Genomic DNA, 24,078 nt, shown 5'->3' with positions numbered 1-24,078 from the left:
AAATAACATATTATCAAGCAATGGAAAAGAAGTGAAGAGTTTAGAAAAAAGTCAAAATTTCAAATTAATAATCAAACAATTAAATAACACTTTATCTAATTTTGACAAAGAAGAATAAGCTAAAAATTTAAAAATTAAATATTTTCATGGTGTTTTAATGATTAATGAATTACCTGCTAAACCAAAACATTTAAAATGTAGAATAGTAGGTGCATCTGATAATGTCAGTAATTATTAGATTTGTCATTATAAGAAAAAAGACATAAAAATTTGTTTTTGATTCGTTTGGAGGAAAGATATCAAAACAACTATAACTTATTTAGCAAAAAATTATTTATATCACAACACTGAGACAGTATGATCGGCAGAACGACTATGGATGTTGAGGGTGGCAGCAATTACATAGAAGGAGAAGGTACAGTCGAAGGGAATGGGAGTCGAAGGGCAGACATAGATGGTGGTGCAGGTAAGGCCGGGGAAGAAACGACTTAGGATCAGGTGTTCTGTGGGGTCAGAAAGGAGGGGGTGGAGCCAAACAGGGATCTGGCAATGGTGGCTGAAGGCTACCCCACCACATGCTATCGGGAGGGGATTATCAGAGCCGTGAAGGAGGTAGGTCAACGTGTGTACGGTATGTTGATGCTGGAGAAAGGTTTCATTCAGGAGGAAGGCATCCATGTGATGGGTTGTGAGAGTATGCATAAGGAGGTTCTTGTTAATGGGATGGAATCAGATGTTGTTAAACAAGATACGGTGCTGTTGCGCCATGATGTGGTTTAAACGAGGGTGTCGAGATGGGAGAAGTTAAAGTGGGCTAGGGTATGGGAGTAGGTGGCGGAGGTGTTGAGGTGAAAGACGGAACAAGCAGCTAGGGAGATCTGTTGGAGGGTATGGGGGCATTGAAAGGGGTGGATATTTTGAAGGACATTGATGTTACCAGGACGAGTGGGATCATCAATGGGATGGACGGGTACAGTGAGTTCAGGAGAGATGGGAGGGGGCCAGGCCTTACATTTTTGGGAGTAAGTGGGGTGAGGAAGGCAGGTGTGGGGGGGGGGGGTTATTCGAGGTTAGGACACTGCCAGAGGAAATGTGCCTGTTTCCAGTGAGGGCAGATAGGGGCCTCATGACTGATGTGTGGTGCACTTTGTACAGGAGGCACCTCTGGCAGTGAACGGACTGGGGAGGGCAATGGGAAGGGTCAACTTTGTAGTGGCAGTTGAACAACAGGGCGCTCCCTTTGAGGAGATGTTCAATGGATGGGGCGGACTCAGATAAGACCCGCATGAGGAAGGTGGGGCCGGCAGAATTATGGATGTGGTGGGCTGCACGGATTTCAAGGTGGGGATATGCGTTAAGCTCCGCCAACACCTCCTCCCCCGTGACCACCGGGCTAAGCCAAGTGATCACGGCAGTGAGGGTAGGCAGGCAGCGCAGGTGTGGGGATTGACGGGGGGATACGAAGGGTGGAGCAGGGGTGAGAGAGGCATTGGCGCCAAAGTGGATGCGAGGGATTTTTGCCAGGATATCAGTATGAAGCGTGAGGCTGGGAGAGGAGATAAGGACAGAGTCCCTATGTAGTACTTCCGGAGAAGCATGGTGAGGTTACAGGCTTCCAGGAGGGATGGGTTAGGATTGGACGTAGCAGTAGGTAGAGGTAGGAGAGGGTGTGGGATAAGGTATCGTGAGACGTAGTGTCCATTGCATCAAGGGGTGGTGGAGGAGGAAGAGGCTGCGATTTTTTAGGGTTGGAGGAGGCGGGGGCAGCGCTGGGGTGCTTGAAGACAGCGGAGGGGTGAGAGGAGGTTTGGGGGATGAGAGCGAGCAGGAGATGTCAGTAGGAGGCAAGTCCCGTTGATGGTGTGATGGTGGCGTGAGCCGTGGCCTGTCGAGCAACCACTCTTGTGGGGGCCGCAGGAGCTGACGTAGTCGTGGGGGAGGGAGGAAGTAGAGGAAAGGAATCATAAGAGGGCAAAGGGGTTTGCTCAGCTGGAGCAGGAGCAGGAGATTGGGCAAGGTAGGGTGTAGGGGCGGTAAGGGTGAGGAGGTGGGGATGTATTGGGGATGTGGCGACTGCGTGCACCAAGTAATGGTGGTGGCGGCGGCAGATGGGGAAGTGTACACTATTGCAGTTGGGGTGGTGGTGGTGGTGGTGGTGGTGTTGGTGGGAGTAGTCATGGTAAGGGGTACAAGGGAAAACAGAACAGGATAATTGGAACAAAAATTGAACAAAAATGGACGAAGACAGTGACAAATCACACACGACGACGAAGACGAAGATGAAGATGAGGCCGAGGATGGTGGCTGGGGCCGTAGCCCCAGTCTGCTGCCGCTGATGGGAGGGTGGTTGCAGGAGGAAGATCCGCTGCCAGGGGCAGCGATGGGCTGGACCGCATCTGCTGCTGCTGCTGGTGGTGTCGCCGCTGGGCTGGGCTGAACCCCTGCTGCTGCAGCCGCCGCTGCCGCCGCTGGGCTGCTGGGCTGCTGGGACCTGCGAGAGCTGCTTGAACCTGCTGGTTGTGCTGGAACCTGCTGGTGGTGCGGGAACCTTCCAGTGTGGCTGGAACTGGCTGGTGGTGCTGGAACTGCTGGTGCTGCTGTGGTCACTGGGACTGGCGCTGCTGCCGCTGCTGGACAGGTGCCGTCAGCTTCTGCTGTTTATGCTGAAAACCCTAGCGCTTCGACAATTGTGGCAACAATTCTCGAATGGCGGCAGTCGACACAAGTTCCACCGAAGATGTCGCTGCAAGTAAAGGCAAGTCACTTATATGGATCTCTGTTTCAGAATATATTGCTGGTCCTTGTCGCAAGCGTCTGCTACAGCTCACTGCGCAGCCTGCAGTTACGCTGTCGCTACGGAAGACGAAGATACGCCATAAGTTCTGCTACAGCCTACTGTTATTATATTTAACTAAATTAAGTTCAGGAGGACGACGGTTCAATCCCGCGTCCGGCCATCCTGATTTAGGTTTCCCGTGATTTCCCTAAATCGCTCCAGGCAAATGCCGAGATGATTCCTTTGAAAGAGCACGGCCGACTTCTTTCCCCGTCCTTCCCTAATCCGATGAGACCGATGACCTCGCTGTCTGGTCTCCTCCCTCAAACAACCAACCAACTAAATTAAGTTCAGCTCAACTGTGTCAGTCAAACTCAGCACTCCACTTCTCGACCATATATCCACTACAGTATAGGTACGTATACACAAGTGCTGCAGAGTGCAGCCCAATCTACAGTTTTATATAAGATGCCAATAGCGTATTCCCCGCCATCCTCCCCACCCTGGTCTGTCTCAAGAACCAGCTGGAAGAACCAGCTGGACCAGTCGACAGATATTCGTTCCATCTGGCTGCCAGAGAACGATGCAAATTCTTTTGATGTCTCTGCCACGCCACACCTCGTTCACCAGTGTTCTTTGGTACAAACACGTTGGTTTGATATCGTCCTGAAGTAGAACGACTTCCCTGATTTTTTTTTCGTTTTGAAAAATATCCCTCCACCTCATGGTAGCTTCTTAGCAATAGAAGCTCTTCTTATTTCCACCTATGGAAAATGACCTCGTTCGCCCTTTGTCTTAGGTAGGACTCCATGGCAAGGTATCACCTGGTTCCATCTCTTCGGCCCCATAGAATGATCACTAGTTCGCCACTATTAAGGTCGCGGGCTGGCGTCAACATTGTTTTTCTCTCTCATTGAGTGATGGGCCTTGAGACTATTGCAGCTGCTACCACTAGCAGGTGTCTTGAAAGCAGGATATAAGATGAACATCAACAAAATCAAAACGAGGATAATGGAATGTAGTCGAATTAAGCTGGGTGCTGCTGAGGGAATGAGATTAGGAAATGAGACACTTAAAGTAGTAAAGGAGTTTTGCTATTTGGGGAGCAAAATAACTGATGATGGTCGAAGTAGAGAGGATATAAAATGTAGACTGCTAATGGCAAGGAAAGCGTTTCTAAAGAAGTGAAATTTGTTAACATCGAGTATAGATTTAAGTGTCAGGAAGTCGTTTCTGAAAGAATTTGTATGGAGTGCAGCCATGTATGGAAGTGAAACATGGACGATAAATAGTTTGGACAAGAAGAGAATAGAAGCTTTCGAAATGTGGTGCTACGGAAGAGTGCTGAAGATTAGATGGGTAGATCACATAACTAATGAGGAGGTATTGAATAGAATTGGGGAGAAGAGGAGTTTGTGGCACAACTTGACAAGAAGAAGGGACGGGTTGGTAGGACATGTTCTGAGGCATAAAGGGATCACAAATTTAGCATTGGAGGGCAGTGTGGAGAGTAAAAATCGTAGAGGGAGACCAAGAGATGAATACACTAAGCAGATTCAGAAGGATGTAGGTTACAGTAAGTACTGGGAGATGAAGAAGCTTGCACAGGATAGAGTAGCATGGAAAGCTGCATCAAACCAGTCTCAGAACTGAAGACAACAACAACAACAACCACTAGCAGAATGGTGTTCAGGGTCTCTTCATACACCTGAAGCGACCAAGCACATTGTTCGAGCAACGCTTGATGGAGCCTATCATGCATTATCAGTAGTCTCCCAACAAGCCACCTGTGGTGGTATGTACTAACAGATTACTACATGGTGAGCACGTTAGTATTGTATACCAGTGTACCAGACAATTTTGAAGAGTTCACACAGTTCTGCGTTCGCTGTATTGAATGTTGCAGCATTGTCTGGATAAACAGTGAGTCGTAGGATTCTATGTCCTGCAAGGCATTCGATGACTATCAGAAATCTGTAAATGGATGTATTATCGATGAACTGAGAAAGGCTTTGCAAGCGTTGTAGCGCATCTAAATACAACCATTTCGAACTTCTTTATTTGATGTCCAACTATTGCACATAATGATGTAGCGACGTCAGACCTATTACTGTGAACAGTCTTGCAGGGTTGAACTCAGTCCAGTAGCAGTGGAGCCTCCATTTCTTCATACCTATGACTGTGTATTATCTCGCAGGGCAAGCAACAGTGAAGAACTCATCTAACAGCCTAGCACAGTTCCTATGCCAAGAAGATGTAATCTGACATGGGAATATTTGATCCGAAGCTTCGTGAAACGATGACGTCCTTCCATGACAGTTGGATCCTTCTGTTGTGGTATCAGAAGCCAAATGTGGTATATTGGCACCAAATGTAGTGAGTGGGTGCCATGAGGTACCATAAAACTAGGCTGAGCTTTTCAAATCATTTATTTGTTTCCGCTACAGTGCTCCGTCCACCTTGGTCTGCGTCACAGGCCCCGCAATTATGAGGAAGCACTCCAGCGGCCTGTGCAACTCAACGCTGTGTCGTGCCAGCATTGTACGCCAGCTGCAGAGTTCCAACGGCTGCACCAGCAGCCGACGCAGCAGCCACTGTCCTCGCTGTCCCCGCGCTGCTCCGCCGGAAGCAGCAGCGCAGCCCTGCTGCTGCTTCTTCCACGCTTGGTGTAGCTGGGACCGAAGCGGCCATGTCCACCCGCGATCCGGCTCTCCCATCGGAAGTCTCCGGCCTGTGGCGGGAGCCGAGACGACTGCCTGCGGTAGCGAGCTGAAGAGTTGCCCGCTGCTGGCTGGCTGCGGACCCTGCGTCAGCCTCAGAGGGTCGAACCAACGACCCGCCATGGACTGGGACGCTGGCGCCCCATCTGTTGCTGCGTGTAGCCCGGCGATGTGACACGTCTCGCCATCCAAGAGAGCTGCCACACTTGAATGAACCTCGTTACAAAACGGCACCTATGTATACTCGGCTGTGCGCCTCTGTTTTGCCAAGCGTGCCGGTTCGCGTCACGTACTCGTAACACGCTAGGCTGGCCAGTGGCCCCCTTCTGCCCGTGACTTGCGCCATGCAGACTGCTGTGTGGGCCCTCTCCAGCAGTTCTACGTCCCCGTAGCTTCTAGTTGCCCTCGCAACTGCTGGTATGCGTAACTTACCACAATGCGGCCTTCACCTGGCTGTGACTTGCGTTCGGTATATCGCACAAAACTAACTTTTCCTATCCTAAACGGCGGTGCCGCTACATTATTCCCCTCTTCGGGAAGACCCACTCCCCGGGTCGACCCTTAACTAAGTCTTAAACGTGTTTGGGTCAGCACCTATGGCATATTAACTTACTAGTAGAAAACTTAAATGTGGTCTAGTGCCCTCTTAAAACCATGACATGAAACAAAATGAAAAAATTCCTTACTGGACGACCACTGCTCGATCAACCCCTTACCTACTCGTCTCACGCCCTCGGTATCCATTCCACTGGGACTTGGACTACCGTTGGTTCCCTTTTGGAATTAGCTCTCCGCCTGATCCGAAAGAAAACAACACATAACAAAGTTAAGGCTACGATGACACTTGGCACAGAGGTGCTCAAAATGATCGTTATTTGCCGTTGCCTTTCCCTATACTGAGCGACATGTTGAACAAGCTGTTCTGCTGATATGCGCCCCTGTTGCTCTAAAATGAACTAGTTTACGGATCTCAACAGACCTGGCTCCAGAGTTTGATTTAACAAGGCCAGATTCTGCCTTGGCAAAAACTCTAAAGTGCAGGTGCCGTCAGCTTCTGCTGTTTATGCTGAAAACCCTAGCGCTTCGACAATTGTGCCAACAATTCTCGAATGGCGGCAGTCGACACAAGTTCCACCGAAGATGTCGCTGCAAGTAAAGGCAAGTCATTTATATGGATCTCTGTTTCAGAATATATTGCTGGTCCTTGTCGCAAGAGTCTGCTACAGCTCACTGCGCAGCCTGCAGTTGCGCTGTCGCTGCGGAAGACGAAGATACGCCATAAGTTCTGCTACAGCCTACTGTTATTATATTTAACTAAATTAAGTTCAGGAGGACGACGGTTCAATCCCGCGTCCGGCCATCCTGATTTAGGTTTCCCGTGATTTCCCTAAGTCGCTCCAGGCCAGTACAGTTGTGGCTGCGTAGCATTCAATTGCGTGACTTAGTTCCATTGATTAAAATTCCGCTTCCTTGGAGCTCTACACGTTTCGCTTCCGTAAACGCTCCTTGCTCAAAACAACTTGGTACTACTACCAAATTCTCGTAGGCGGAGAAGATCCAATGCATCCCGACCCATTGCAAGCTCAATTTTGGCTCCACGATGTCCCTTCGACAGGGTATTCCTTTCCCCTGGCCATAAATAACTGCACCGTATATGTGTCCCATATCTGCTGCTTCACAGGTTTTCCTCCAACATTCACTACTTTTGATCCAAATTCAACACTGATTGGGTGACTACTTTCATCATATTATATGAACTGGTGCAATAAACACGACATTCCTGACCCCGCACTGTCGATAACTAAAAATGTAAACAAGAAATCATAGGACTCTGACATCGTTCAACACATATCTATTAAAGCTTTGCCGAAAAATTTACTCCGACGCATTTTTTTTTCTCCAGAACTGCGTTTGATTTCTCCTCCAAGAACACTCCACATACGTCAGACTCTACATTTCCCTTTTCAGTGACCTGAGGACAAGGATCACCATCACCCTTCCTCCCTCTTCAAAAGGCCTGCTGCCCAGCAGGCTCACAATACTCGAAAACACATATAAAATACAATGCCTTATTTATCTATGCAAACACAATGATATATGACACGAAAACAAAAAAAAAATTACAAATATTTTACTACATTCTAGATCGCAAAGCATATGGTACTTCATGCTGTACTCTATCTTCCTGGTTTTCTCCGTGCTTTGCACCTCTCTTCACTCTCTTTTTCTTCCTCCTTCCTTCCCGTGACACGCCTGGAATCACATACGGGCAATCCTTAAATGGCCGTAACCGCCCAATGTGTACGAGCGTTGTTCCTGTTGGCAGTTGAAGCTCAACATTAACGGGAGATGTGGTTTCAACATCTTGGTATGGCCCTTGATACCTCGTGAGGCACTTCTTCGTTTTCCATTTTTGCGTATAGGGTCTGGACAGCATCACCCATTGCCCCACTCTATACTGCGGTAAACTTCATAGCCTTCCTTTCTGTAGCTTCACTAATGTGACGGCATTTTTCGCCCGTACACTACCTCATATGGAGAAAAACCGGTATTTGTATGGACTTTTGCATTGTACGCGCGTACAATATGCTTCAAATACTCGTCCCACTGATGGAGATGAGAATCCACATAAAAACTCAGCATCTTCCCGGTTGTTCTGTGTGCCCGTTCTGTTCTTCCGTTCGCCAGTGGATGCACCGCGCTCGTCCTCAACTTCTTTACATTCAACAATTTACACAGCTCCTTCATTAAATCCGACATGAAGTTGGTCCCTTGGTCAGTAATTATTGTCTCTGGTACACCAAACCTCAAAATCCAGTTGTTTACTAACGCTAGCGCGACCATTGCTGCCTGTAGATTTGGCATAGCCACCATATCCACATACCTTGAAAACTTGTCTATTATCGTTGAACGAATCTGTTCCCCGATGGTGTTCGCCTAAAAGGTCCTAAGACATCAATCTCCCGAAAATAAAATGGACATGTCGCTTCCCGTAATCGTTGTAGTTGTATCTATTTCCGACTCAAATCTGCTCTCTCCGCACATGGTATACAATTCTTGACATACTGATCTACATCTCCTTTCCTACCTCTCCACCAACACCTCTCCGCCACTCTCCTATTCGTCGCTCTACACCCTCCATGACCGGATAACACGCGATCATGTGCTTCCTTTAAAACCTCATCATCCCTCAACTTTGCTGGCACTACTACCCTTAGCCCTAACTTCGTTTTCCTGCATAGAGGACCGTCGTACATATTAATATGTGGCTGTGTCCGATACAATTTACAATCGTTGTCCGCGTCCTGTAATTTTTGCCATACTGCCAGGCCATAACCTAGCCACATTCCTACTTAGTGCATCCGCATTACCATGCTTCTTGCCAGGCTTGAGTACCATGTCGTAGTCGAATTCACTAAGCCTCACAGCCCATCTAGCGAGACTAGTGGACGGATCCTTCAACCCCAAGAACCACTTCAACGCAGCATGATCTGTCACTACCCGAAATCTTCTCCCATATAAATAACATTTAAAATATGTGATTCTATAGATTACGCTAAGCATCTCCCTCTCTGTTGTTGAGTAACTCTTCTCTGCTGCATTCAACTGCCTAGACGCATAGGCTACAGGATGTTCTTTCCCATCAATTTCCTGACTAAGAACACACCCTAATGTTTGATTCGATGCATCGCATGCTAGTATAAACTCCTTTTCAAAATCTGTAAATACAAGAACCGGACTTGATGTTAACACTTCTTTCAGTTCGTCAAACGCTTTCTGACACTCTTCTGTCCACCCAAATTGCACACCCTTCGGTAACAATCGCATCAATGGCTGTGCTAAATCTGCAAAATCCTTCACGAACTTTCGATAGAAATTGAAAATTCCTATGAATGACTGCACTTCCTTAACTGTTTTCGGTTCCCGAAAATCCCTTACGGCCTGTACCAACCTCGGATCTGTTCGCACTACGTCCTTACCGATATTATGACCCAAATATTTTACTTCTTCTAATGCGAAATGACACTTCTCCAGGCTCAACGGCAGACGAGCTGCTCTTAACCTCATAAAGACTTCCCTTAACCGCTGTATATGTTGCTCCATACTACGTGAAAACACTATAATGTCACCCAAATAGACAAGACACAGCCGTGGTTTCAAACCTCTCAAGACACTGTCTAACAAGCTCTGAAACGTTGCCGGAGCGTTTTTCAAACCGAATGGCATTCTAATGTACTGGTAATGGCCTCCAGGTGTAGAGAAAGCAGTTTTTAGAGGATCCTCTGGAGCCATCTCTGACTGATGATAACCACTTGTCAAATCCGTCGTAGAAAAGTACTGGCACTGTCCTAAGTGATCCAAAGTCTCCGATATGTTTGGTATGGGGTATGCGCCCGTTACTGTCTTATTATTGAGGTATCGGTTGTCACAACAGAACCTGTATTTCTTAGTTCCATCTGCAGATTTTTTAGGCACAACTGCAATGCCCGCTCCCCAGCAACTATTACTATGTTCTATAATACCGTCCGCAAGCTGCTGATCAATGAAATCCTCCACAATGGGCTGCAAATTCTGTAGGGTTTACGGTAAACAGGTGCTTCATTCCCCGTCGGTATTCTATCTTGAACTAATGGAGTTGTGGAAAAAACAAATCCTTAAATTCCCACAATTATTCTTCCATATGCTCTCTTTCTCCTCCTTTCAAATGCTTAATTTTGTCACGCAATGCAGTTCTATCGGCAGTTAGTGGTTGATCGCTTCGCCTACCTCTCGAACACCAGTCTTCGTCATCCGGCACATCCAAATTTGCTACTAAAACTCCTTTCCTCAAACTCGCGTCTACAGCGCTAAAATAATCCACGTTCACGGGAACTATTCGCCCGTCGTTCCCCTTCTATACGCGTACAACACTACGTTTCACAGAACAACACAGTGAACCCAAATCTTCATTATCCTCCAATGGTTCAATAACACATACTGTACCCACAGATAGATTTGACTCCACACTTACCCAAAGCGACTTCCCGGTGCCACTAGACACACACTCATGCGATTTAAGCCTTAATGCTAATGTACATGGTTCAATTGGTCTGTTCATTATGTTTAACGTCCCTCGCGACAGCTCTACATTGACAACAGTTTCCCCCAGTGGAAATAACATTCCACCAAGTTCCACAGTTCGTTGTCCGAGGTCAATTTTGGCATGATGTTGATGCAAGAAATCTACTTTTAGGATCAAGTCGTAGCCCTCGCTTACCCATGGTACCACATCCATGCATGCATTAAATCGGACTTTCCCTATGCGAAAGTCAACTGTCACGGACCCCAAAGGCTTGACCTCCTTATCCCCCACTCCACGCAACCTACAACGTGGTGGGTCTAACTTCCTTCGTCCCATTATATTCTTTGTAGCCCCTGAAACTTGCGCCCCTGTGTCCAACAAAATCTTAAATTTTTTAGTCCCTACGGATCCTACCACTGAACGTTCCACCTCTGCATACGTATTCGTAGCATTGAAATTAAACGGGAGCTCCCTTAGGTGGGTCTTGGGCCCCCTCTGTCGATTAACGTTTGTCCACCTCTCCTATCTCCACTTCTCCATCCTCCGCACTGCTGATTTCCACCCCTTCTTCTATTGCTTGCTGACTGGGTACATTGCCTCTGCACATGTCCCGTACGACCACACTTATAACATTTTATACCCACTGCAAATACTGATTGCCTCTCGCGTACCCCTGTTGCCACGTCTACTTCCTCACATTGAACTGCCAGCTGAATGGCCGAATACAAATCTTTCAAAGTCGCTTCACGCACTTTCCGTGACATATGAGCCGGTAACCCTCTCAAAAATATATCAAGTGCCCTTTGCTCGGCCTCCTGCAACAGGACACTATTCGCTTCATCGCTCTGACCCAACTCGTAAGGATACTCATTAATGTCCCTTACCCTGTCCGCAAATTTCTTTATCGTCTCCCCCCTCTCTTCGTCATTGTACTTAACCTCTCCTTAAAGTACCGAGCGCTGTTCTGTTTCTCGTACCTTTGTAAAAGCCCTTCCTTTAACTGCTTAAACTGTCCTGCCTTCCTTAAGGCCTCAGAACACCCATTAATCTAATCTTGTCTACATGTAACAACTGTGCATCAGACCAACCATTCATTGCATCTGAAATTTCCAAGTCCTCCACAAACGAACGGACATCCTCAGATGCCTTTCCAGAAAACGGAATAATCAGACTTGCGGCAGCTGGATCAATCTCCTGCACCCTAGGCAACAGTGACTGATCAGTTGCGGTTCCCCTCTCACTTCCAGATGTTAATTCATTTCTCAACTGCATATTGTCCACTGTCAATTGTGCTATATTTTCCATCAAAATCCGCACCGCTTCTGGTTGCGACACACCTCGCGTCCTTGGCTCTGCCATTGTGTTGCTTTCGTTCTCAGTTAGTCGTTTTGTTTCGGGACTAAATACAAGAATAATCTGACTTCCTACAGCTCCGTATCGTCAGACTTAGTATCATCATTAAACAATACAAAAGTAATCGAATGCCACGAAAAAATACAAATAAATCTCACTACCCCAAATACACTAACACTTACTCTGACAACAAAAAATACTATGCCCACGCAAAACATCCACAATGTGGCTTTTGACACTTCATACTCAAAACACAAACAAAAAAGAAAGAAAACGTCCAACACTCAAAAGAACAATTTTGACAGTACTCACCACATCTTGTGACTTTACTGCAGGCGGTGGGGCTCAAACGTTGTACTGGGCAGACGACGTCCGCTATTGTGACACCAAATGTTGTGGTATCAGACGCCAAATGTGGCGTATTGACACCAAATGTAGTGAGTGGGTGCCAGTAGGTGCCGTATTAAAACTCGGCCGAGGTTTTCAAATGATTTATTTGTTTCCACTACAGTGCTTCGTTCACGTTGGTCTGCTTCATACACCCCGCAATGCTGAGGAAGCATCCCAGAGGCATGTGCCACGCACCGCTCTGTCGTGCCTGCCTTGTACGCCAGCTGCAAAGTTCCGATAACGTCAGGACGGCTGCACCAGCAACCAACTCAGCAGCCTCTGTCCTCGTAGTCCCCGCTGCTGCTTCTTCCACGCTTGGCATAGCTGGGACCGCGGCGGCTACGTCCACCCATGATCCAGCATCTGAATCTGTGTCCCTCGCCTCGGAAGTCAGCGGCATATGTTGGGAGCCACGACGACTGCCCACGGTAGCGAGTCAAAGAGTGGCCCACCGCTGGCTGGCAGCGGACCCCGCGTCGGCCTTAGAGGGTCGAACCAACGACCCGCCATGGACTGGGACGCTGGCGCCCCATCTGCTGCCGTGTGTCGCCGGTAGTGTCACACACCCCGCCGTCCAGGAGAGCTACCACACTTGAATGAACCTCGTTACAAAACGGCACCTATGTATACTCGGCTGTGCGCCTCTGTTTTGCCAAGCGCGCCGGTTCGCGTCACGTACTCGTAACACGCTAGGCTGGCCAGTGGCCCCCTTCTGCCTGCGATTTGCGTCATGCAAACTGCTGTGTGGGCCCTCTCCAGCAGTTCCACGTCCCCGTAGCCTCTAGTTGCCTTCGCAACTGCTGGTATGCATAACTTACCACAATGCGGCCTGCACCTGGCTGTGACTTGCGTTCGGAATGGTTCAAATGGTTCTGAGCACTAAGGGACTCAACTTCTGAGGTCATTAGTCCCCTAGAACTTAGAACTAGTTAAACCTAACTAACCTAAGGACATCACACACATCCATGCCCGAGGCAGGATTCGAACCTGCGACCGTAGCGGCGTTCGGAATATTGCACAAAACTAACTTTTCCTATCCTAAACGGTGGTGCCACTACACTTCTCTGAGTTGAACAATGCAGAAAATTGTAGCCTACCGCTGAACCGAATTATGTCATCAGAGAGGAAAGGATTGTATCAAGCAGTGTTGAACTCTCTGGGTAACTGTTCTCCCTTACGAAATGCATATAGTTTAGTACAGGATAGTTCCTTTTGAATTCTTTTTCTTCCAGTATATACAGACTTTCTGATATTAATAAACCGAAAGCCGCGCGGGATTAGCCGAGCGGTCTTGGGCGCTGCAGTCATGGACTGTGCGGCTGGTCAAGGCGGAGGTTCGAGTCCTCCCTCGGGCATGAATGTGTGTTTGTCGTTAGGATAATTTAGGTTAAGTAGTGTGTAAGCTTAGGGACTGATGACCTTAGCAGTTAAGTCCCATAAGATTTCACACGCATTTGAGCATTTTTCGAATACATCGAAATACGAGGATAATTATATGCAGTATTCGCCAATGACAACTGAATTTTGCGGTGCTGAATGGGGGTTCCGTGATGGTAATCACAGTCACATTTGTTCAGGTATTGGCTTGTGGCAAACATTTATGTGCATTTGGGACGTCCAGTGGTCATGACTGCTTGTCTTCTGAAAGCCTTGTGGACCACACCACCAGATGTCAAGCGTTACTAGTAGATCTGATTCTAGTCCCCGTGTGAGACGATCTGTGGAATTTTGACCTCCAGGACAGTGCCTCCGTTGACTGGGTGTAACGCAGATCAGTATTTCTGTCACGGGATTACAAATGAAGATTTTACATTTGTTTGGTTCATTTCGTACCCACTTGAAGCTGACTGTTGAATGCTGCACAAAGTAGATCTGTTATGATCAAATCCTGTTTCCTTGCAAAAGTAACGAAGGAGTCACGAATTGACCAATATGGCAAACGGTCCAAACCTAGGTAAGGATACTTTTCTGATTGGTGCTAGTCTGTTTTTGCTGCAAACAATGTGTGCTGTGTAATCAATTTCAGTAGTTGTGCGCACATACGAAACAGCGCCGTAAGCTCTTTCAGATGCACGGCAGAAGAAACGCACCTCTGGAGAATCATTTATATCTGTAGATTCTATCCAACTGAAAATGTGCAACCAAGACAAGTGATGAAGCGTTTAGCCTACTACGTGCAAAATCTGTGAGTAAAACTTCCTCCCAAGCAAGACCGCTCAGCCACGTGTCTTGGACGATATCTTTAGCAACAATCCCAACGCCGGCCGGTGTGGTCGAGCGGTTCTAGGCGCTACAGTCTGGAACCGCGCGACCGCTACGGTCGCAGGTTCGAATCCTGCCTCGGGCATGGATGTGTGTGATGGCCTTAGGTTAGTTATGTTTAAGTAGTTCTAAGTTCTAGGGGACTGATGACCTCTGATGTTAAGTCTCATAGTGCTCAGAGCCATTTTTGAACAATCCCAGTGGTTGTGAACATACGTAGAGGGTCATAAAACTGAGCGTAAACTTAAAGAACTTTTCCCATACCTTACAGTTTGTCAGTAAAGTCTTCAGCTATCTTTTGTAAGTCATTGGACACAGTCATCTTCAGTTTTCCAATTGATTCCAAAGACTTGCGCCGTGGGCTTGGTTCAAAGACCTTTGACGTGCCTTATTGCCTTCAGTTATTTCAAAAAAGTCACGCACGTGGAATTTGAAAGGCTCATTTACAGGAAGATTGCCGTCAATATGTGATAGACTGTTGCAGCGTCGTCGCAGACTCTCACACTAACTACAAAATCTTTTATGAATGTATAAATGTCAATGAGTGCGGTCACTCGCGGATATTTGTCATTATTAATATTGCTAATTTCCTTATGGCTGCTTACAGAAGAAATGGGCTTGGCGTAACTTCAAATGGCAAACGATTGAAGCAATACTTTATCACATCATCCAGGGTAGTGCAGGCACCACTTCAGTTTCTTCAACTCTGTACCAAAAGAACCTAGAGAGATGTTTGTTCCCTTCATTCAGTGTCAGCTGTGAGATACCTTAGTCCATGGTATACACTAGGAACCGCAACAAGATTGAGAGGATGTGTGACAGTAAATTCGGTCCTATTTCAAGGACTTCATTCAAAGATAGAGAGTTGGGGTCGTGTGTTGATGCATCGAATATGATCCTGTATTTGAATCTTCCACTGCTGCGTTTCCTAATGATCTAGCATGGCTGGTAAAATATGTTTTCGATTGTACAGTTCTAAGGTGCAGTTTATACCTGATCCCTCTTAATGTAATTTGACATTTTCTCGTGACAAATAAGCGTCAGTTCTTCCTTCCTTTGTTAAGGAGTGATGACGTGTTTCAGTAGTTGTGCAGTTGCTAGAGGAAAGAATATGCTCCTTCTGAGACAGGCTTACAACCCTGCAGCCATTCGTCATTCGAATCGACTCTCGGGACGCTTGCGAGACTGGGTGGGGCATGAGTGTCAATCTTCGCTCCCGTGACGCCTTTTGCGGCTAGGTCCCAAAAGCAGCCCACGGACTCATCAGACATTTCATTGAAGCTACCCTGAATGAAGTCAACGTTGGCTGGTTAACTGCAGTACCTTCCCCCCTCCTCTGTTTCCTCTAAGAACATAACCGAAAATTGTGGGTAGGAAAACCAATGAAGGTGATACTTTAACTGGTTGTTCCAAGGCCACAATTTTCCTGTGGTAATCAACACCGATCCACTTTAACTGGTTGTTCCAAGGCCACAATTTTCCTGTGGTAATCAAAACCGATCTGGACTTCAGTAGCGAGATCCTCTCTCTGATCCGTCAACCATATGCCCTCCCTCATGGTCATATCTCTTACACCTTGTGGTATTGTCGGTTGACGTGAGAATATATTGCTGCTTTCGAAAACTGTAATTGATATGTGGTCATTGGTAGAGAATCCAGTCGTATCAAAATGAACCTTCCTCCTTGAGAGAGATGAAGTGCAGGATGACTTAGAGGTCGTTATCTCCAGAGCTGTGGTCCCAGTGACAATGTCTTGGACTGATTCCATCAATCAGTGGTGGATAAAACTTCGCTGACTCCCTGTGTCTAGGATGGCATGTGTTAGTTTACTCCTAGTAGTTAATCCTCCGATACATGAGCAGTTTGCAAGTATCTGAAGAGTGAAGTAGTCGTTTCAGTCTTATTTACTGTTGTCAGGTGGCTAATAGAGATTGAAAGGTGGTGCTCATCCTCACATTTTGCACGGGATGCCTTTCCCCTTTAAAGCACAGACTTCCACTGTGGCCACGTCTTCGGTGTAAGAAGCAGTCTTCGGTGTAAGAAGCAACAGTTAATTTCCTTCAAGATGCCATTTCTAGCCTGTAAGCTCGCAACCTGACGTTAGTCTTGGCCGTAGTACTCCCTTTCCCCGCAGTACACCCAGATTTGAATTATGTTCTTTATTCTTTTTGTCATTCTTCATTTTATTCTCACATGAAGGGCATATGCCAGGGTACATAACCCTCTTGTGGAACGATGTCTCCACGTATGCTGCATCTGTTGATGGCTCCCTCCAATCCTTCGTTTAGAAGCTCCGTGAAGTATGTGACACACCCTTCTTGGATATTTTTCCTTCATGCAAGGCTAAGCCAATGTCTTCATATTTCTTCTCGAAATGCTTGTATCAGTTTGGGAACGAGCCCTGTTCCACAAGAGTCCACATCTTCTCCTCTTGCTCGTAGTGCTTTTGTACGCTTATGGCAGTCTAGGTTGGAGCCAAGAGGCTCTGTACACAGGCGCCTGTTCCCCCGTACTATACGGATTGCCTAAGGTTCTCAAGGACACCGTGCCTCTTCAACCAGAAGTTAGCAATACTGGGGCGCCAACATATAACCTGGCTAAACATCTAGCAGTGGAACTGAGCGCTTCAGTGGGAAAATGTGAACACCACATTCGCAGCTCAGAAGATTTCGAGAGTCGGCTAAAGAGCTCGTAACTTGCTCGATCAGATATTCCCGATAGTGTCGATATGGTCACACTTTTCATTCGAGTGCCATTCCAGGAATCACTTTTGCTCATTGGCGAGAAGCTGGAAGGGGAACTTGTTGAATTGTTGAAGCATGTGCTCACTTCTACTTACGTTTTATTCAGTGACTAATACTTTGAACAGACTGACGGTGTCGCAGTGGGTAGTCCCTTGTCACCCATTGTGGCCAATCTTTTTGTGGAAGATTTCGAAGAGAGAGAATTCAAGTCAGCAGAGTTGCAAAGTACGTGCTTTTGGCGATTTGTGGATGAACCTTTGCCATCTGACCACACGGACTGCGTCACAGGATTAATTTCTGCAATACTTATGTTCTCTTCATTCATACATTAAGTTCACGATGAAGATGGAGAAAAACGGCGACCTACCGTTCGTGGACGTGTTGGTGGTGAGAAAAGACGATGGCTCCCCGGGTCCCACTGTGTATCGTAAACCCACACACATGGACTTAAATGCACAGGCCACCAGCCGTCACCATCCTGCACAACGAAGTGGGATGCTTAAGACTTTGGTTCACAAAACACGAGTCATATTGTATTCTGTCAGCTTAACTGTTGATCTACTCCAACTCTCTACAGTAATAATAATAATGAGCGTATGGCGTTGGTGGCCGGGAGACCCCTCGCGGGGCGGTTCGGCCACCGCTCCACAAGTTCCTTAACGCCATTACGGCGACTTGCGAGTGAATGAGGATGAAATGATGATGAAAGACACGCAACACCCAGCCATCTCCAGGCAGAGAAAATCCCTGACCCCACCGGGAATCGAACCCGGGACCCCGCGCGCGGAAAGCGAGAACGCTACCGCCAGACGACGAGCCGCGGGAGTAGTTTTAGAGAATCGACATTCTGAATGTATGATACACCGTGTGTTACGCCTGGCGCATGCTAGACAACGTGAGGAGCTGGAAAAAACTGAAGAACAAACAGGAATGGTCGTTTTGCAATAAGTCGGCGGTGTTTCTTGAAACATAGGAAGATTATTGGAGAGACATAAAGTTAAATGCGTCTTTCGTGCTCCAACGAAACTCAGAGCGCTTTGAAGCTCAGTGAAAGATGACCTTAGTTTGAAAGACCTGGTATCTATAAGATTCCCTGTAGCTGCGGGATGTTATATACATGGGACAAAATTGTAGCACCATGGAGGACAGATGTGTCGAACATCGACGACACACACGTCTGGACCAGCCAGAGAAATCGGCAGTGGCGGAGCATTGCCTCAGTCCAAGATAATGTATGGAACACAAAAAACACCGAAATTCTGTCGTCGACGTCTTCGTATGGGACGGTGTTATTAAAGAAGCAATGGAAATTCTCAGCTCGACTAATTTTCTTAACAGGGACACAGGATATCAACTCAGCACGGCATAAGATCCAGTGTTGGCCATGTTAAAATCACAGCGAACACAAAAAAAGAACGGTTTGTCGTCCGAGGGATAACGCTACGGTGACGATATTCGTTTGACAACGGCGAGCACGGACACACGCCAGCGCGGACACATATTTTTGCAGGCGGTTTCCAACAGAGGGGGTTGGGGCTGCCGACGGCAGCGCACAGTGTGACGGACAGCCTCTGCTCGTTTGTTCATCGTCCGACAGATGGCGTAGCTGTCTCTGTCGCCGCCGATCTGCATATCTGCGCTATTGGTCACTTGTAGTGTTGGGCTAAACTGCGATTTTCCGATATCGGTGATTTCTGTGAGTGCTACTTTTCAGTATCCGTTATTCTTAACCGTGATTTGCCGCAGTTAAGAACCGCAGTTAACGAATCCAGGTCTTGTAAATAATAGATTTCAGTTATCAATCGTCCTTTTTAAATTTTATTGGCAGATCTAGATTTCAACTAGAAACTGGCCATTCTCAATGCACTATCATTTTTTTATCAATGCATGTTATGCCGACCAACAGACATTACATGCACTGATCAAAAATGATAGTGCACTGAGAATGGCTAGGTTCTAGTTGAAATCTAGATCTGCCAATAAAATTTAAAAAGGGCGACTGATAGCTGAAATCTATTATTTACAAGTCAATATAACAGTCGCTGAGTGCAACAGCCTTCTGAATGGAAGGTAATCTGATGAATCCAGGTCTTGTATCCCTCTGTACTCTACCACCGCTATTTCTGCGACTTTTACGATTTTGCGACTCCTGCTACTTCTGATTTCTCCAACTTCTCCGATTTCTGCTACTCCTGCGATTTCTGCGACTCCTGCGATTTCTACGATTTATCACCGTATGAAAAAGTTACACTTGTCAGCACAGAAAGTTACATCTCAACAAAACTGTCATTAGTAAGTATGTCTTACATTTGTTCTTCCGTTGGCTTTTATTTTGTATTAAAGAAACAACTGTGAAAATATTAATAGTGTAATTAATATGTAAGTAGCCATACAGTACCGTAATAGTTCGTGTTTAGAAAACGAATTCTGACGTATTGCCGGCCGTGGTGGCCAAGCGGTTAAAGGCGCTACAGTCTGGAACCGCGCGGCCGCTACGGTCGCAGGTTCGAATCCTGCCTTGGGCATGGATGTGTGTGATGTCCTTAGGTTAGTTAGGTTTAAGTAATTCTAAGTTCTAGGGGACTGATGACCTTAGAAGTTAAGTCCCATAGTGCTCAGAGCCATTTGAACCATTTTTTTTTTCTGACGTATTGTTATGTTCACAGGTACCCAAACCACATTTCAGTCACTCAGTATAGCGATAATTCAAAATATCGTTGTCAACAGATCTGGAGAAATTGCCACTGTGTCTTTAGACTGTTCTCGTCAGACGAGAGGTTAGTTTCTAGGTGTTTCGATCAACTTAATTACTTAAGTGAGATCGTTCTTGCAAATGTGAGACATCCCCCATTGAGTGGCCTTCATTACAGGAAATGTTAGCAATACTACTCTGTCAATTACATTGCCTGTAATTATAGACAGCAAAAATGTTTAATAATCCTTGTGATTTTGCAGACGCAGTTCCGACTCTGATTACTGGTTGCTGTACGTATCTATCGACATCAAGAGAGAGAATCGTGAAGATTCAAGACAACTCTTAGAGGATTTGCAGTTTAAAAGTGCTATAGTTATGAAATAAGTGTGCAGAATGAGTGACTGAACTGTGTTTAATTGAAGTTATTATGTGATTTTAAAGGAATGTTAAATAAATGTTAAATACAGTGAGTGAATAATGAAAATCTCATTTTCCCCATGTTAAGCCGTCCTATAAATTTTCCGCCATTTAATTATTCGTAAAGACTTGTTGGAGAATTTCATCCCCCCCCCCCCCTGCTCCCTGAGATCTTGGTGTGGTGACGCTGACCTGTAACATAGCTCGAGTTCTAGAGTATGCGTTTTGAGGCTGTTGATATGAAAGTGGGAAGCAAGGATCTTCCATTTAAATCAGGAATAATCAAAGTGCAGTACTTGAAGGTAACACAATAATAGCTTACTTGCCTATGTGGTTGCAGTGTCGGCAAAAAGTTCTTGTGTGTGCAGTTGCCATGTAGAACACCAGGTGTAAAATTTTTCTCCAGAGTCTTGAACTGTGTCGGAACAAAAGTGAGGCATTCAAGTGACTCAATAATATTGTTTTCATTTCATTGCACTTATACCGACGTCTTCGTCCTGCTGTGTTAACACTGCAAAGAACTGTAGGCATGTAATTATTAACTACAACTGTCATATTGGAAGCAGAATCAAACACATTGTTTAGGTTACTTGTCTCTAAATGATATTTTCAGGAGAAAAAGGCCGTGTTGCTTCTTATTGATGTAATACATTTAATCACATCTGTGTCTGACCAACCACAACTGGTGTTGAATGTGCATGTCGTCATGTAATATGCACTCACAGTACATCTCATGAGGCACAAGGTTCTTATAACGAAGTACGAACGTCGGTCAACAGATGGTACTAGGCAATGATTTTTTTTCTTTTTTTCTTTATTGTTATTTAAACACCTTTACATAAGGTGGGCTGGCAGCAGCATACTACGCTGCTCTTCAGCCACAGGTCTGACAATGAAAATACAAAGAAGACACATAAGATACCGAACAAAGTGGCGGGCAAAAAACAGTAGACACAGAAACAAATAACACGAAGCTGTTCACACTCGACGAAAAACACACTAAAAAAACTGTCGGCACTGCGCACAAACACTGACGACGTAGACGGTACAGGTGAACGAAGGAGCATGATGGCGAAGAACACTAAACCACAAACACGATCGCACACACACGAGAAACTGATGGCGATGATCTCTGGCGCGCGAATGTCCACTTAACGTGTGCGAGTCGAGGGACCTGCTGAGAGGGGAAGAAGGGGATGGAGGGGGAGGAGAGGGGAGAACATGGATGCCAATGGCAGAGGAGATGGTAGGAGGAATGGAGATATGGGGGTAGGGGAAGCCCGGGGGAGGAGTGGGGAGAAAGGGAGGAGGGAGGGAAGGGGGAGAGAAGGGAGAGAGGGTGCCCATAGGAACAAACACAGGAAGAGGGAGGGAGGATCAAAGTTGGTAGGAGGGGTAGATGGAGGGGAGGGGGAGCTAGTGGAAGCCACCTTGGGAGAGGGTATGGAGAGTGGAGAGATGGAGAGCAGGTGGGTCATGGAAATACAGGTGCGGCAGCGGACGAGGGTGGGAGAGGATGTGAGAGACAAGCAGGTGAGGGGGATCTAGTTTACGGGAGGTGTATAGGATCCGTACCTGTTCGAGGAAGAGAAGGAGGTGGGGGAACAGAATAAGGTCGTACAGGATCTGCGTGGGGGAGGGGAGAAGGATACGATAGGCGAGGTGGAGAGCATGGCGTTCAAGGATTTGAAGGGATTTGTAAAAGGTAGGAGGGGCGGGGATCCAGGCAGGATGGGCGTAGCAGAGGATAGGGCGGATGAGGGATTTATAGGTATGGAGGATGGTGGAGGGGTCCAGGCCCCATGTACGGCCAGAAAGGAGCTTGAGAAGATGGGGCCAGGAGCGTGCCTTGGCTTGGATTGTCCGGAGATGGGGGGTCCAGGAGAGGCGACAGTCGAGGGTGACGCCAAGGTACTTAAGGGTGGGGGTGAGGGCAATAGGACGGCCATAGATGGTGATATAGAAATCGAGTAGTCGGGAGGAAGGGGTGGTTTTGCCTACAATGATCGCCTGGGTTTTGGAAGGATTGACCTTAACCACTGGTTGCACCAACTGGTGAACCGGTCAAGATGGGATTGGAGATGGTGATGGGAGCGCTGTAGGGTGGGGGCAAGGGCAAGGAACGCGGTGTCATCGGCGTACTGGAGAGGGTGGATGGGGGGTGAAGGCGGAGTCATGTCCGCCGTATACAAAAGGTACAGAAGAGGGGAGAGGACGGAACTTTGGGGCACACCGCCGGACGGGAAAGAGGTGTAGGAATCAGTGTTATGGATGGTGACGTAGGACTAGGCAATGAATGTTAACTGAGCTTTTCAGTTGCTACTTGCGACTTCTAGTTGCAATTTGTTACAGAAATCGCAGTTGGACTCGACAGCGAATCGCAGAGAAAGAGCGTAGTACGAACTTTGGCCAACAGATGGCATTGTTAACTGCGCATTTTAGTTGCTACTTCCGACTTTTAGTCACGACTTGTCGCAGAAATCGCTGTTGGACTTGCTAGCGTATCGCAGAGATAGAGTGTAGTACGAAGTTTGGACAACAGTTGCACTGTTAACTGCAGTTTTTAGTTGCTACTTCCGATTTGTAGCCGCGACTAGTCACTGAAATCGTAGCTAATTTTATAGCATGACATCAGGTTTACAGAAAGCAGTCCGAAATTCGGCCAACATATGGCACACAGCGTTGAATGTGAAATGCTACTTGCGACTGCTAATTGTAACTGAAATCGCAATTAGATTCTGTAAAGTTGTTATTGCGATATCTATGACTTCTCTCAATCACTGTGATTTCTAAGAGATACGCAATTTCCTGCCCACCACTCGTCACCTGAATTTGGCGCGTTCACATCTCGCTCACACCTGTGTAGTTTCTTCTCTGAGTGTCATAAATAGGAACCTTAGGTCACAGCCTGAGCAGTGTGTTTGCACTTCGCTGCATCTGAAGATGTCGGTCAGTTGCGCCAACGAAATAATGTGGAATTTTCATAATGACATCCGACAGTTCTCCCGAGAACCTTACTTACAACCATGTTCTTATCTCAGTACTTGGATTTCAAAATTTGCTTTATCTGATCATATGTGTCAAGTGTAACAGCAACCGCATTGACCAAATCCTCAGTTCCCCAACAAGGTATCCAGGGAGGACTACGTGCTTCTTAATAACCGACACCATCGGATTTTCATTGGTAGAAGCTGTGACCTGCTCCTATAATCGAGGCCATGCCTCTATATCACTGGAAAAAGGGTGCAGTTTGATGGTACGCAACGATCTCCACATGGGCTGTTGGTGAGCTGCTGGGATTGGTAAGTGTATATCAGTTGCATTTCTATCCACTGAACGTGCCCCTCTTAAAAGCCCTTTCGCCTGTTGTGTATTGCATTTACATTTGTCAATGTAGTCATCACAAGCATCTGTGTCAGTTCAAATGGTTCAAATGGCTGTGAGCACTATGGGACTTAACATCGGAGGTCATCAGTCCCCTAGAACTTAGAACTGCTTAAACCTACCTAACCTAAGGACATCACATACATCCATGCCCGAGGCAGGATTCGAACCTGCAACCGTAGCAGTCGCGCGGTTCTGGACTGAAACGCCTAGAACCGCTCGGCCACCGCGGTTGGCCATCTGTGTCGGTCTTGTGTTCGATGCCATCCAGCAAA

Source organism: Schistocerca nitens, chromosome 7, assembly GCF_023898315.1.
Source record: "Schistocerca nitens isolate TAMUIC-IGC-003100 chromosome 7, iqSchNite1.1, whole genome shotgun sequence".
Classification (NCBI taxonomy): Eukaryota; Metazoa; Arthropoda; class Insecta; order Orthoptera; family Acrididae; genus Schistocerca; species Schistocerca nitens.
This window is presented reverse-complemented; position numbering follows the sequence as displayed.